The sequence below is a fragment of the Osmia bicornis genome, unplaced genomic scaffold, assembly GCF_907164935.1.
Source record: "Osmia bicornis bicornis unplaced genomic scaffold, iOsmBic2.1, whole genome shotgun sequence".
Lineage (NCBI taxonomy): Eukaryota > Metazoa > Arthropoda > Insecta > Hymenoptera > Megachilidae > Osmia > Osmia bicornis.
In genome coordinates, this window is record NW_025791458.1 from 858,129 (window position 1) to 874,706 (window position 16,578).

At 37.5% G+C, this 16,578-nt stretch overlaps 1 protein-coding gene across 1 annotated transcript in view; it reads right to left on the minus strand.

Moving 5' to 3' along the window:
* LOC114881042 (trace amine-associated receptor 1) overlaps positions 1–16,578 on the minus strand; it is a 349,388-nt gene that overhangs the window by 300,923 nt on the left and 31,887 nt on the right. The window lies entirely within an intron of this gene.

Below are 16,578 nucleotides of genomic sequence, written 5' to 3' on the forward strand. Positions count from 1 at the left end.
CCTGGACAAAATCGCGCTGAGGGCGTAAGGAAGGGCGGACGCGAATGCTAGGGATCACACTGATTGGCAAATTAACGTTTCGTGTGAAAACCAATCAGCGTGTGTCCCCCCATGCAGGAAAATCGGGAAGGCGAAAACGCCATCGGATCGTGTCTCGAAAAATCATTTATCGATCGACATCGAGTCAGAAAACATCTCAACATACCGTAATTGTATTACAAAAACAGCGACATCAAATCAGTTCTCTCAAATTAAGTTTTTAAAGAACCACGCCGCGACGACTGCGAAACTATTGTAAGTTAACTCGAATCTTCCAAGTCCGAAGAGGAATTATGGTCACTCAAGGCGCATGTGACGTGCAGCATTCGGTACGACACAGGGTGTCTCATAACTCCTGTAACACACGGAAATGGGGTTGCTGGGGTGATTCTGAACAACTTTTTCCTTTACCAAAATGTTGGGTGAAGCTTCGTTTTTGAATTATTAACGGAAAACACTGTCCAATGAGAGCGAGTGCTGAACCAAGACAGCGTTGGTTCTCAACCGCGCTCGGTCGTGGACCTGAACAAACGCAGTGGCACAGCGCGGGTATCGAGGGAAGTGTGCGACAAATGTTACATCGTCTTAAATTAAGAACAATGTAGAATTGTTCGTTATTCATGAATAACGAATGCGTTTGGGCCAATGTGTTTGTTCACGACCACGACCAAGCGCAGTTAAGAGCCAACACTCTCGTTGAGCGCGTGCTCTCATTGGCCAGTGTATTTCGTTAATAATTCAAAAACGATGCTTCAACCAACATTTTGGTAAAGGAGAAAGTTGTCTAAAATCATCCCATCAACCCCCCATTGCCAAGTGTTACAGGAGGTATGAGACACTCTGTATAATACTTGCTAATGGTCCTGATAGAAATGAATATTAATAGCTTCAACGATCTCAGATGGTAAACACGGTTTGCTAAACAAATTAAATGCAAATGTTATTGATCTATTCCACCGTTGTATCGCAGTAATCGTAGTTATTACTGTTACGTCCGGGTATTTTTCAAAAACCCGACCTTGCGTTCCTCATCAGGTGCGCTGCATTTGGAAGGAATTCCCATGCCAACCGCGTAGAACCGGAAGAATATGATTTTTAGCTATATTTTAACCGGATACCTATCCTACCTGTAGTACAAGCGTCAGTCGGTTCTTCCACGCGAGATGAATGCAATAAAATTAGAAAAGCAACATGATTAAAACGTATGATCGAATGAATGATTGCATGGTATAAGCGGTTTGCATGATAACCACTGAGAACGCGACCGAACGATGTCAAACGTTCAAGAACTTTCAAGCAAGGGTCAAATAGGGCAATAAACACGCATTGTAAGACAATTTCGAGATTCTACCTGGCAATGGAAATTTCGCCAAATGTTGAAATAAAGGAACGTTCTAGAACGAATTCATAACGCGTAAAAGCAGCGTAGAATAAGTAATGCGAGAGCGATTGCCAAAGAAAATTGTTATACAATGATATGCTTTAAACCACCGTTTCTCAGTCATGCGAACCTAGCTAAAACATCAATGACCAATAATTAACAACGAATCAATTATCGCGGAATAAAACATGTCTGAAGGCAACCCTTTTGTTAATCAGAGCGATCTGTCATTACTGAAATGTTAATTATGCTAGCCACGTCGTTTAAAATATTATAATTAAAATTAAAAACTGTATAGAATTTAAACATAGAATTTGCGGCGTAGAAAACCGTTGGAAGAAATAGAAAAGAATAGACAACCGAAGACAGAGCGAGAGCATAAGGAAGTCAAGAAGGGATGAAAGTTCTGTTAGCGCGTCACGAGTACCAATCACGGGTGGGCCATGCCCTTCGACACGTACCAGGATTTGCTAAATGATGTCTCCACGCGGGGTCCGATCTCAAGTCGAACCCTAAGACTACGATCGCTGACTGAAGCAAGTCACTCTTCATCGAAAAATCATGAGGTACGTGACGGGGAGCCCGTGTTCGCGTAGAGATACAGTTGTCGACGAATTCGAATAATTAACTGCTCGGCAAGTCCTCGCGTAGGCAGAGTGTCGAGATTCTGTCGATTGGTGGTTTTCGCGGCAAAGACTCATACGAATACGTTAAATTTCATACTTTTCAATAATCTATCTTTTGCTTTCGATTTTAAACCGCGTTTCCGTTCGTAGTTATAATTATTTCTTTTCCCGCGTCGTGTCGAATTTCGTATCTAAATTTCGTTTTAATTAATCGTTTTAATCGTAACACAGTAGAACAGGCCAACCGTGACCGCGAAAGTGCGCGTGTGACAGAAGTTCTCATTCTTTTCGTTTTCCAGATTTCAGACAACACTCAACAATCTACCAAAGCAAATATACTCGCTCATTATATATATTATTTTACATCGAGCTCGGTAAGTTGCCTATTCTATCTATTAATACGACAATCTGGTTAATCGTGAAGCAAAACGGCCGATCTACGTGAGCGTTGGTCTTGGAAAATCCCCCTAGATCGTTCCGCATCAATTTCAGGTATCGATTATCGTTTTTCGTTTCTTGTATATCCAATTTTTAATCGATCAAACGAGGGACGGCCTACGCGACCGTCTGGTCCTGGAAATATCCTTCTAGGTTCGTTCCTTCGTAATTACTATAACGAATAATCCAAGTCGCGAAAGAATTGCATTCAAATTCATCGCCGCGTTTATATATTATATATTTATACATTGTTCAGTTTAATTTTGGCTTTTCATATACTCGCTATCCAAATCTCATACCTAATTCATTTCTGTTATACTAGATATATACACATTTGTTAAACCATTTATACCTCAGTTATACAGATCTTTTGTTATCTTCTCATCTTGTTACTTTTCCTATTTTTGAATTATACGATCCGTTCTCATAATTCAGTTTCATTTTATTCAAACACCAAACACTTCCATTTCATACTTTTCACGTCTACCAACTTAGCATAAACTCAATCGAGGGACCCGTATGGGACCAGAGTATCAACGAACCTAGTAGTAGAATTAACATGAGTTTTACTGTTTTATTTTAATTGTTCTAATCATAGAGGACGAATCGCAAAAGCGACCGTCATAAGTGATTAAAACTGGTGGCACCGCAATACCTTTCTCTACCGCGCAAAAACAACTAAACTTAAACATCTATTATTTTAACTTTTATTTTTCTTTTGTACGTTACGCCGCCGTTTTACACGCGACGTCGTACTATTCTCTACAATCCCCATATTTTAGTTTATAATTTTGTAATAAAACGTTAACGATCCACGAGTATATAACTTTCTTTTTATATTCATACCCATAGAATATACTGCCAACGTTTATGTACATAGCATCAACTTTAGTCAGGTATGAGTATCCAGACAAGTATATGATGATAAATTATTGTGAATTATAGGTTTGCCACTTGAAGACTTTTTTTCAGGGGGTCAATTTATTTATTTACATATACAGGGTGTAAAAAAAGGAAGTGTTACGGACTACGTGGGGTGATTCTACACCTCTGGACCAAAAAATGACCGTAAAATTGACCTTGACCTCTAATTTCAAGGTCAAATTTTTTTATTAACTCATCATATAGTGCTCGTCGAGGAGATAAAAGGTCTGAAAGGAACCATGTGTCGGAAATCAACTGTTCCCCTAGAAAAAAGCCATCAAAGTTTCCCCATACGTTAATGCATTAAACGTTGAGTCAAGCGGTATCCCTTTCCAGTGACCTTGGCGCGTCCGTTTCGCGTATCGCTCGAATTTGATCTTATAAGACAATTCTTAAATTTCAATCACAATGCCAGCACATAGGAAAGGTAAATTCTAAGAAAGCATATTTAAAAACACAAAATAGCTACTGCGTTAAAAAAAAAATAAAAATGAATTTAATTCACTGAAGTTTTGCACTTTAAATATAAACACAAGTTAAATGTTTAGTTTTATCATTTCAAAGTTCGTTAACATACCGCAGTTACGCAGTTAATGCATCAATTAATTATTACGCAAAGGACTGCATCAAACATTCGAATCTCGTGAAATATTATATCGTTATATTGATTATGGTTGCAATTTACAAAAGAAAATATAAATGAATTTTATTCGCAGAAGTTTTGCATTTATAATATAGATGCAAAGATTGTCGATCGAGAAACGAAAAATCGAATTACTCGCTGCACCATTTGTCTTGTCTCGAAAATGAGGTTTTAAGGGAACGGATATCACAAATCAGCTCGCTCTCTCCAAGAATGATGATAAAATTCTGTTAGGCCTGGAAATCATTTTATTTATAATGTGCGTATATTTTGTAGTCAAATGCAAGGTTGAAAGCATCGGCTCCACATAGTAACAGGTCGTCACCCCAGCTTCCCCACTGAGCATTTCTCGTTCTTCCACTTTTTCTTGCGACTGCTTGTTTCCTTTCTCCTTTCTTTCCGTGAATCTTCTTCTCGTTCTTGCTTTCTTTCCTTCCTACTTCCTTCTTTCTTACTTCCTTCTTTTCTTCCTTCATTCCTTCCTTCATTCCTTCCTTCTTCCTCTCTGACGCTCTTTATTTCTTTCCTTCTTTCTTTATGCTTGGAGGTCGAGCGACATAAAAAGTTTAACGGATCAGCATTACACGTGGAGTGGTGTAGGTGCTATGCGAAGAGCCACACGATCGTTGAACTTGTTGGTGTGGTGGTCACCACGTCTCTTTTCTTCTCCCTGTTTTCCTTATTTCCTTTCTTTCTTTCTCTGTAATTTTTATGATTTCAACAGGATACGCCTCCATCTCGCACGATTTCGAACTCCGTAAAGAGGCAGTTTATTCTAAATCGCGGAAGGGTGAACATCATGCCTACGTATAAAAATATTGGACTAATGTTACGTGCTATTCACGAAGCGGGACTGAATTATACCTTGGCTCGTAACATTACCGTGATTTAACGCGGAACAATGGGAGACGATTACACCCCCATGAAATTCCTGATCGACGGGACTTTACGCGACTCGATTATCAATTCGGGGAGCAGGAAATCCTGATGCAGCATATTACAATACGTCACGAAACAGGTCGACCTCGAGTGCATTAGCGGAAAGAAGAAAAAGTTATAGCTCTCGCAAGAGCTTATCCACTGATGAGGTTACGGAGCATCGCGAGAAGAGTAGGAATCTCGCATATGACAATGCAGCGTGTAATACGCGAAGAAGGTCTGCGACCCTATAAAATTCGACGTGTCCAAGCCCTACGCCGTAATAATCATGCCGCTTGGCAAGATTTTTGTGACTCGATGTTACATAAACTGCGACACGATCCACGCTTTTTGGAACGTGTCCTATTCACGGATGAGAGCAGCTTTCCGAGTAGCAACATCCTCAATCGGCAGAATGCGAGAATTTGGGCGTACCGTAACCCTCATGCGATTTAATCAAGGACGATTCACCGTTAATGTCTGGGCAGGCATCATTGGCAACCATATTATCGGCCCGATCTATTTGCCGACACGGTTAACCAGTGCGACATATCTGCAATTTATAAGATCACAACTCTCGAGTGAACTGCGGCAAATCATTCCGCGAAGTTATCGAAATTCTACATATTTTATGCATGATGGTGCTCCACCTCATTCCAGCCGAATGGTGCCACACTTGTTAAATAAAATGTTTGGATCGCGGTGGATAGGACGAAGCTGCTCTCTATGTGTGGCCTCCCCGTTCACCGCATTTGACACGACTAGGTTTCTTCCTCTGGGGAGCCGTAAAAGATATCGTTTATCGCTCAGGTGGGCAAATTACATCGATCCCACAATTGAAACGTCACACTGAATATGCATTCAATCAAATTAAATCAACTCGCAACATCGGGGAAAAGTTATCAAAAAATATGGAGCAGCAACCGTGGTAGTCATATCAAAGCGGGCACGCAGGCACGGCTTCTGCAATCCTGTGGATGCGCAGAAGAAATAGATGTATCATTGAGGAAAAGATTATCGTCACCTAAAATTAAAAGTAACTAAATATATTCTGATTTGATTCCAACATTTGATTTAAAACGCACTGCAACACTCGGCTGGAATGAGATGGAGCACCATTGTGCATAAAATATGTAGAATTTCGTTGACTTTGCGAAATGATTTGCCGTACTTCATTCAAGAGTTGAGATCTTAGAAATTGCAGATATATCACATTGGTTAACCGTGTCGGCAAATAGATCGGGCCGATAATATGGTTGCCAATGATACCTGCCCAGACATTAACGGTGAATCGTCCTTGATTAAATCACATGGGGGTTACGGTACGCCCAAATCCTTGCATTCTGCCGATTGAGGATGTTGCTACTCGAAAAGCTGCTCTCATCCGTGAATAGAACTCGTTCCAAAAAGCGTGGGTCGTGTCGCAGTTTATGTAACATACAGTTGCAGAAATCTTGGCGAGCGGCATGATCATTAGGGCATAGGGCTTGGACACGTCGAATTTTATAGGGTCGCAGACCTTCGCGTATTATACGCCGCACTGTCATATGCGAGATTCCTGCTCTTCTCGCGATGCTTTGTAACCCCATCAGTGGATAGACTCTTGTGAGAGCTATAACTTTTTCTTCTTTCCGCCAATGCACTCGAGGTCGACCTGTTTCGTGACGTCTTGTAATATGCTGCATCAGGAATTCCTGCTCCCCGAATTCATAATCCAGTCGCGTAAAATTCCGTCGATCTGGAGTTTCGTGGAGATGTAAAAGTTACTTGCGAGCCAAGATGTAATTTCGTTCCGCTTCGTCAATAGCAATAACAATGGATAATTACCGTGCGTCAACAGACAATTAAATTATTTTAATTAAATTATTTTATTATATTTATTATTACATTACTTATTATTTTTTATATTATTATCTTATATTATATATTGTTATTTTATATAATTATTTTATATTATATTTTTATTATTATTGTGTTACTTATATTATTTATATATTATATTACGAATGTTTGAGTTAAATTCATTTTTATTTTCTTTTGAACGCAGTAGCTGTTTTGTGTTTTTAAATATACTTTCTTGGAATTTACATTTCCTATGTGCTGGCATTGTGATTGAAATTTAAGAATTGTCTTACAACATCAAATTCGAACGATACGCGAGACGGACGCGCCAAGGTCACTGGAAAGGGGTACCGCTTGTCTCAACGTTTAATGCATTAACGTATGGGGAAACTTTGACGGCATTTTTCTAGGGGAACAGTTCAGACCTTTTATTCCCTCGACGAGCACTATACGATAAGGCAATAAAAAAATCTGACCTTGAAATTAAAGGTCATGGTCAATTTTGCAGTCCCTTTTTTTTACAGATCTCCACCGATCCAGAGGTGTAGAATCACCCCACGTGGTCTGTGGCACTTCGTTTTTTTACACCCTGTACACTACACTACACCTCAACAGAAAAAAAGTTAAAACTAAAAAAAATAAATGTAAGTTGACAAAAGACGAAACAATGAATGAATACGTGAGTCTGCAAATTGAAATTATACTATGTATCAAAATAGTATCAAAAATGGAAATTTGAAAGTTGAAAATTACTCTCTCGTATGCTCAATAATTAATGTTTTAATGTGTCTGATTAAATACGTCCATTTCTACTATGGTAATCAACGCGTTAATAAATTTAATTAATTTTGGGTGAACTTGTAAAAACGCTACTGCTCCTCCGATTTTTATGATTTTTAAATATGTTGTAAAATTCGTCATTTTAAGCAACTTTTTTCCTCTAAGCTATGTGTCGGACTTGATTAGCTAGCGAGATATTTTCGAAAAACTATGAATACTACTATATTGAATTTCGCCTCTACGTATACGTCCGCGGCTGTGTGTGCATCGGCAAGAGACCTTCGCTTACCTACTGTTTCTGTCAACAACACCACATGTCTCGGCTACCGTCCATATGAAGGGTCAGCTTAAAATCAAAGTTAATTACTAATTTCCATAATTTTGATATTGGACTTGAGTTGCCGAATATTAAAATCAAACATTTGATCCTTTGCACTTTTTACTTGTGGCGCTCGTATAAAGTTACTAAGGCAACAAAATAAACGATAATTCGTTTGGTCGGTATTCGAAAAGCACGAGTCCTACCAAGATACTATAATATTTACTGTCATACTTACAGAGGATAAAAGGGAGAAGATTCAGGGAGGATGCGAAGTGGCAAATGAAGCTGTTTGATGCGATAGCGAAAGGGCTAGAATGGCAGGGAGCGGAAATATGGGGTCGAAGGGAGAAAGAAACGCGAAGAAAGTGCCGGGGAAGTATATAAGATGAGTAATGGGAGTAGAAGAGGTAAGGGAAGAGATGAAAAGAGACGAAGTAAAAGTAGAAGCAGAAAGGAAAGTTATAAGATTTTATAAAAAGTTCCTGAAAGTCGAGAATAGAAAGCTCCTCGCAGGATGTTGAAATGAAATTGGCAGAGAAAAGAAAGATACAGAGTAAAGAGTAAGAAGAAAGAAAGAAATATTTCTGAGGATGTAGATTAGAACTGGAAAGGTAGAAAGAAGAAAAAAATAAGGTAGAATGGAAGAAAAGACCTCCATTAGGGATAGGGAGGTGCAGAAATGGAAAAGATCGAATTGAATATGGAGAAGTGGAAGAAGATACAGGAGGTAAAACTAAGTAATGACATTAGCGCGATGTATGAAAGAAAGGAGAAGGAGAAAGAGGAATAGCGGGAGGGTAGTATGAAAACTAAGGTATGGAAATAAAAAAAGAGCAAAATTGGGAAAGAGAAGAAAAATAATTTATGTAGATTACGCGGAAAGGAGTGAAAAACGTTGAAAAGCTTAATGAAGAATTATGGAGAGATGGAGAAATATCAGCAATATAATAACTATAGATACTATTTATAATTATACAGGGTGTCATGTAACGCATTTTCACGCTCCTAGATGGTGGTAGGGGGGGTAATTCTGAACAACTTTTTCCTTTGCGAAAAAGTGGTCCGAAGCTTCCTTTTTGAATTATTAAGCAAAAACACTGACCAATCCGAGCGCGTATAACGCGCGGGCTCAGGGACGGCAGCGTCGGCTACGAAGCGGGGCTTAACGTAGGTCGCGAACGAACGGCTCGGCACCCCGTTAGCATAGCACAATATTAAATTTACGAACGAATGGGTAAGTTTCACTGAAATTGTTTTAAAATTTGTATTCATTATTTCATTTCAAACATTTTTATTTGTTATTTAGAATGTTTAAAATTTCCTTTTTTACATAATGACAGGCGACAAGAGATTAGATTCCGTATTCGTTTTGAACAACAACAAAAAATGTTTAACTAGTTTAATTTTTTTATTGTGCTATGCTAATGGGGTGCCGAGCCGTTCGTTCGCGACCTACGTCAAGCTCCGCTTCGTAGCCGACGCTGCCGCCCCTGAGCCCGCGCGTTATACGCGTTCGGATTGGTCAGTGTTTTTGCTTAATAATTCAAAAAGGAAGCTTCGGACCACTTTTTCGCAAAGGAAAAAGTTGTTCAGAATCACCCCCCCCCCTACCACCATCTAGGAGCGTGAAAATGCGTTACGCGACACCCTGTATGTACTTTTTGATTATGTATAAATCTCAATCATTAGAACCCTTACTTGTTTCTTTGTGGTTCAGTCGTAACCCTTTGACTACAGCGAACTTTGAGACGTACCAGCCGTACCATACGATAGCAATTCAGTCGTATTCTATATCGAGAATGGCGAAATTTTTCGTTAAGCGTGTATTTTTGAGAAAGTAGATTGAAATAAGCAAAACACTGAATTCCACTGCACTGAACCAATATAAGAGTTGAAACTAGTTTAAGCGCATATAGGCAACTACAGTATCATAAGAGCAATTTTTTAAAGCGCCTATAGGCGCCTCCAGTAGTCAAAGGGTTAATCTCATCGTTCTTTCGGGTGACCCTTGTATGCATGTGACTTCCTTACACCCATTAACGTAATTAGCGCCACCCTAAAAATGTGGACTGCCCTTCCTCCTCTTCTAAAATTTCAAAATTTCGGAATTTTTAAACTTTTAAATTTCATAATTTCAACATTTTACAATAATACAGTATAAAATTTTTGTATTTTGTTAAACATAAATAAACTCCATATTTTATTATTAATAGATTTATTAAAAATATTTTGTATCGTTTTTTGTTTAATTTCCACGTAATGTTGTAAATTTGTAATATTATATAATTTTTTTAAAAATAAATTTCTAAAATAGAAAAAATTGTTTATTGTTATTTTCTGACTATATATTTACCACTCGTAAAGGTTCAAACATGTATTTTCTCTAGAAATTAAAAAATCATGCAACAGGTTAATCCTTTTTTTCATAACCCAGTACCAGGGTGCCCACTTGGGACTTTAAGCTCCAATTTTTTTATAATCCTGGTAAAATATCTTCAAATCCTTACAGATCCCCAAATTCAACTCATGTCCAATCAATTTATGCATTTACGATCGCTAAACCGTTTATGAATAAAGAAAAAATCGGCTGTAAAGCTTATAATACGATTGTTTCATAATAAAGTACCCTGATATCCAAATGGAAATAAATCATAACTGACGTATAATTTAAGAATGAATCTTTAATAAAGAGCTATAAATCAATACAGAATACATAATTATCAATAAATGTCATTCATTTACGTGCGGAAATGAAGAGTCAAGATTCATTTATCGAAAATATAATTCATTTTACCCAGTTTCGTGCGTTCTGTTTAAACGCTCACGCCATTCCTTTTAAATCAGATAAATATCTGATCTTCTTACATTAGGTTGCCAAATTCTATTCTTCATTCAAAGAATCCAATACAATTGTTTCAGATAAAAAAAAGTTCAAATCCGCTAGAGGGTCTTAAATAACAGTCATTGGCTGAGAGGTACCCAAGTACCCTGGTCATGAAACAGTGTGTAACTTTTCGATTATAAACAAGAGGGTTAAAAAGTACACGTGCAGATACTTCTGCAACGTGCATCATTTTAAACATACTTTTGAGCCCAACCTTATCCTATCTACAGCGAGTAATAAAAATATTTTAATAGTATGATATGTTTGAATAAATCGATCTATACCTTAATTATTTGTTACATTCTCATCTTCGAAAATTTCCTTCTTTGGAGTTGAATGCATACATCCAGCTTAATCAATTTTCCAAAATATCTGAGACTCGAATACTCGTAATTTATGCTTTCATAACAAATACAATAAGAATACAAAAATAATACGAATCTTATATTGGAATAATAAACACGATATGTAAATTCAGTAATCCCACTATTTACAGGAATTCACTTTAACGCAGCTGAGCTACCGGAGCCTAGATATCACCACGATGCGTTATGTGCAAATAAATTCGAGAATTCCCCATTTTAATTTATTTCCAGTAATTTATCTACTCTGGTAAGAGGTAAATACATATTTGAGAATGTGGAACGAATCCTTATTTTAAAACGAGTTTTCATGGTTTCATTTGCGCACCGTTTTCGTGAAACCAATTATCCACGTAAATGGACGGGTTACTGTACTTGAATAACTTTAATCGAGTCATAAAAACAGAGGGTATTGTATGTCCACCGATGAATATAGCCCGATTCTAAGAATAATTCTTAGAATACCGCATTGAAGGGCGGGATGACTTTAAATCTATTATCTTGATGATAAACGTTATTTATTATACAAATGTATAAATAATTTGAACTTAAAGATAATGCTTTAACTTAAACTAAAAAATAATTCGTGATTACACTTATTCGCATGGATCCTTTCTTTATCGCATATCGATCTACAATATCACCATATCACATCTAAAAGAGCAACCAACCGGAAGGTCGCCTTTTACGCCACCTTGCGTATCTTTCTTTAGATTTAAAAGTCCAACAATAATCGAGTGGATAAGCGATGTCAGGTTTGATTACGAAAATAACAGTGCGTGTTTTAGAGATAATATAAATTCTTTATTCCGGTTATACTTCGTCCTGAGGACACATTCGACAGTATACCCTTTCGCTTATGACACCCCCAAGTTGAAGGACTTTCCCTTAAAAAGAAATGACAAGAAAAGATAATCTGATTGGTCGCGCCCCATCTCAGCTTACACGTACTTTCGCCAGCGACATATGATTGGTCGAAGCTGTCACATCTACTAATTAGGCTCGTGGAAAACTAGGGGGTCAGTCGATGTGAGCGTAGTAGGGATGCGCGGGTACCCGATATTACGGGCTCGGGCGGGTTCGGGCGGGTGTCCGACACATGCGTGAAGTCGGTTGGCCCGACTATTTCGGGTCAGGTCGGATAAAGTCGGGCAAATCCGGGCGACCTCCCGCGACCCAACTCTCGTGTACTTGTTAATGCTTGCAATAAGCATGTTCAAAATCTATTTTGTATAAAATGAACATACAAGTGACATGGAATGAAATTCATTGAAATAAATTGGTTACAAGTATTATTTGTCAACATAAAAATTATCTTATTCCAAAATTCCACATAAAACAGATTTTGCACATGCTTATTGCAAGTATTAACAAGTGTTGGATGATCTGGAAATAATCAAGTTGCAATAATAAGTCAAGTATCGAAGGGTACTGAAAGCATGTTTCCTTGCTTTAACGGTCCTTAGTTTTGGGACCGATAGCCTGTAGAGTTTTGCCTGGAAAAGCCTGAGTAATAAACTCCAGGTATGTCTATTTTTAATTTTCTCAAGTGAACCCAACAAGGGCTTCTTCGACCATGGCTTTCTCTTGCATTTTTACTTTTTCGTTGGCTTTCAAACCGCGTAGAAATCTCTCGAGTTCTCTCTTAAAGATAAAGTAATTTGATAAGTGTATAATTCTAGTGTATTTTATTTATATTTTTACCCATTTCCATTAACAAGTACATAAGAATTAGGCCACGACCCGTGGGAGCACGTCCGTTTCTGCCCGACTTTATCCGACCTGACCCGATACCGCCCGATGTGTTTAAGCACTCGGGAACCCGACACATTAGTCGTTGACATCACTAGTGTGTAGTATGTAATCCTTTTTGTCCCTGTGTTGTGCGCGAGACTTTTTGTCATTCGGTGGACAGTACGTAGAGTATGTATATTAACTAACTTGGATTTTCCTTTTTTGTCATTAAATTCTTGCTGAAACCAATCGGATTTTTGTCTCACTAGAAAACGCGCTGCGAATAATAGAAATCAATACTAAACAAAGACCGTCGAAATCGCTTGTTTGGGAAATGAAATTCTGTTTGAAAACTGAAACGCTTTTTTTTCTGTTTCAGGAAGTACGTTCGTGAACCAAATTGTTTGAGAACAAAATCGTTCGAGAATTGAGGTTCCATTACCTGTATTTATGAATATCCATTATTATTGCTTGAGATATACCTATGTACTTATTAATAGGTACTTATTAATATTCTGTAAATATTAAATGAGACAGTACCCTTTTCACGTACACCTGATGCATTTTCTAGATTAAACCTTCTTAAAGAAACAGTAATTCAGTTACATGCACAATAATTTTTATAAACGTAGTGTATATATGTATATCATCGATTCAGAAGCACATTTTGTTAGATCTTTAATTAATATTATATCTAATGATAATGAAAAGGGGCCACAGTGGCAACAGTACCACTTTTAATTTTACATCACAAAAAGAAAAGTTCTTATGGCGAATTTGATGTCATTAATGTTTGCCAGTGTGTAAGAAAAAGATATTTTCTATAAAAAACGAAGTGTATTTTCACATTCCATGTGTGTTTCCGGTTAAAAACGGCTATTAATATTAGATTATGTCCACCTCATAATCAAATGATATTTCTCTTATGTATTTATGTACTGAAAGCACTTGGAACCAAAGAAATGCAAGTGACATGTTTTAAAAATTTTTGAAATAAAAACAGAAATGGTTGCTTAAATCGTTAAATACAATGTTATAAATTAGAAAAAAGTTAAAATAAAGATATCACTTGCATCCCTTCGGTTCCAAGTTACTCATTTGTCAAAAACAAGCGAGATATTCAGGTGGTTTCTTTTAGATACCCCTGTATATTAAATATGAAAATATATTGCAGATTTAAAAAACTAGTAACAGGTAACAATAAAAGTCCTGCAGCTACGATTGAAAAGTTTGTTAAGCCAGCGAACAATGCTTCGAGGAATATAACTACTGATCGATATTATACATCAATAGATTTGCTGAGAATTTTTATTCAACGTTTGGTCTTACAATTGTTAGCATATTATAGAAAAACTGCAAGCATATTTTTAAGGTATTAAAAATCGTACAAAGAAAAGAACAATGTTATTCAATTTTTGTTCTTCAATTTACGCATTCGTTAAACTCATCAGTTACCTTACCTTTGTTACGTCGCGAGCGTGTTTTCGGCGCGCGACGTACAAGATAAAAAAAGAAAAAAAAAGAAATTTACCAGGACTTGAATCGATGTTATTGATATTATTATTTCTTTGCTTTCTGGGTGATTAATACGCGGTTAAGAACGGTATTATCGCTGCCACCAGTCCCAATCGTGTTCGACGATGTTAGGTCGGTTACGATTGGAACAATTTAAAAGAATCGAAAATTTAAAGTAAGATCCTGAATTATTTATCGAGTCCGTCAATGCTCTAGTCCCATACGGGCCCCTCGTATGAATTCATGCAAGAAGGTAGGCGTGTTAATAAAGGAAATGAAAAGGGTGTTTGAATGCAAATGATTAGAAATTGAATATAGGTAAGATGTGTATAATTCTGAGAAAAATAATTACAACAAAATGGTTTGGTTAACAAAATGTGCGAGCTGTATGGAATATATGAATAAAGTGTTAGAAAAATAATATGTTAGAACGGATATTAAATCAATGTAGTTTAGATGGAATGAACTTTTAATAGAAACCTGACAGGAAAAACAATGTTGGCTTTAAAGATCGTGATTCGAACTTCGATGTTTTATTTTATATTGACGATCGAAAAGAAGACGGTCCAGTAGGATGCTTCCAGGACTAACAGTCTCGTGGGCCGTCTTCACGCGCGTGTAAATGGAAAATTTTTAATAATTATTCTTTGTTACCTCCAACTTTTGCGCCAAGAACGGAACGATCTAGTTGGATACTTGCACGACTAGCGGTCTCGTAGATCGCCGTTTTGCCCTCACTCGACACCAGATTCGTTGTGTTAACGAAGATATAGAATATAAAACTCACCAATTCGATGTAATATTTATATGTATTATATAGCATCGAGTCTCGTATACGAAAGCTGTGGTGATGATCTAGAAATCTGGAAAATCGAAGAGAGGATGAGAACTAAATGCACGCACTACGTGTTCGCGTTTGAGCCTTAGATATTCACGGCGTTACGGATACGAAATACGATTAATAATATACGAGATACAACGCGACGCGAAAAAAAAAAAAAAAATATTAATTATTATCGGACGATTTAAAATGAAAGGGAAAAGATAGATAATTGAATAGTGTGAAAAGATTTTAACGTATTCGTATGAGTCCTTTACGCGGAAAATGAGAATCGCAATCTCCCGGCACTGCCTTTTACAAGGACTTTACCGGTCAGCTAATCACTACAATTTTCACACGTAACTATTTCTCGCCGCGAACATGGGCTCCCCGTCACATACCTCACGATTTTTCGACGAAGAGTGATTTGCCTCAGTCAAGCGATCGTATCTCAGGATTCGACCCGCGATCATGGGCCCAAAGTGGGGACATCATTTGGCAAATCAGGGTACGTGTTGAAGGGGAAGGCCCGCACGCATTGGGTTTAACTAGGCGCGTTTCCCGAGTTCTCATCCCTCCTTGACCTTCTTTCCGACTCTGTCTATCGTTGACTATCTTTCTTTTACCCCTACAGCGCTTCCTGAATTTCGTGTGTCGCAATTTCTATACCTTCTAGAATCTTCGAAATACTTCTATTTGATTTTATTCATTTCTAATTAATTAATGAAGCTTTTAGGAACGAAACTCTGGTGTCGATTAACGTTTTATTTATATTATTTGTTATAATATTCGTATAGTTAGTAGTATTTGGGCTGTTTTTTTTTTTTTAAATCATTCGACGTATCTTATAATCGATATTCGTTTCATTACACGCATTTTCCGGCTTCCGTGACAAAGAAATTGATGTTTTACTTTTAATTAATTTCGGGAGCATTCTATTCGCATTTTAACGCAAGTTCACGCATATCGAATATATATATACGTTAACATATTCTAGGAATTTATTCCAGAACATTGCTTGTAGATGCTTGGCAGTTTTTGTTGCCTATTCGTGACAATACGCGTTTATGATCCCGGTCGACCGTTGTCTTGAACGTTCCTAAACGTTCGTTGACGTTCTCGAAATCTCAGTGGTTGTCACGCAAGCCTCGCTTTTCATTCCTATTCAGATCGTTTCATATCACTCAAACAAATCACTTTCATTCTTTATTGCACTCATTCTCCCGTGGAAGGACCGGCTGACGCATGCTTTACAGGTATGAGAGGTATCCGCTCGCAAAATAAGGGCGAAAATCGCGTTCTCTTTATTCTGCGCAGTTAAGCTGGGATTCCTCCATGTGCGTCGCACTG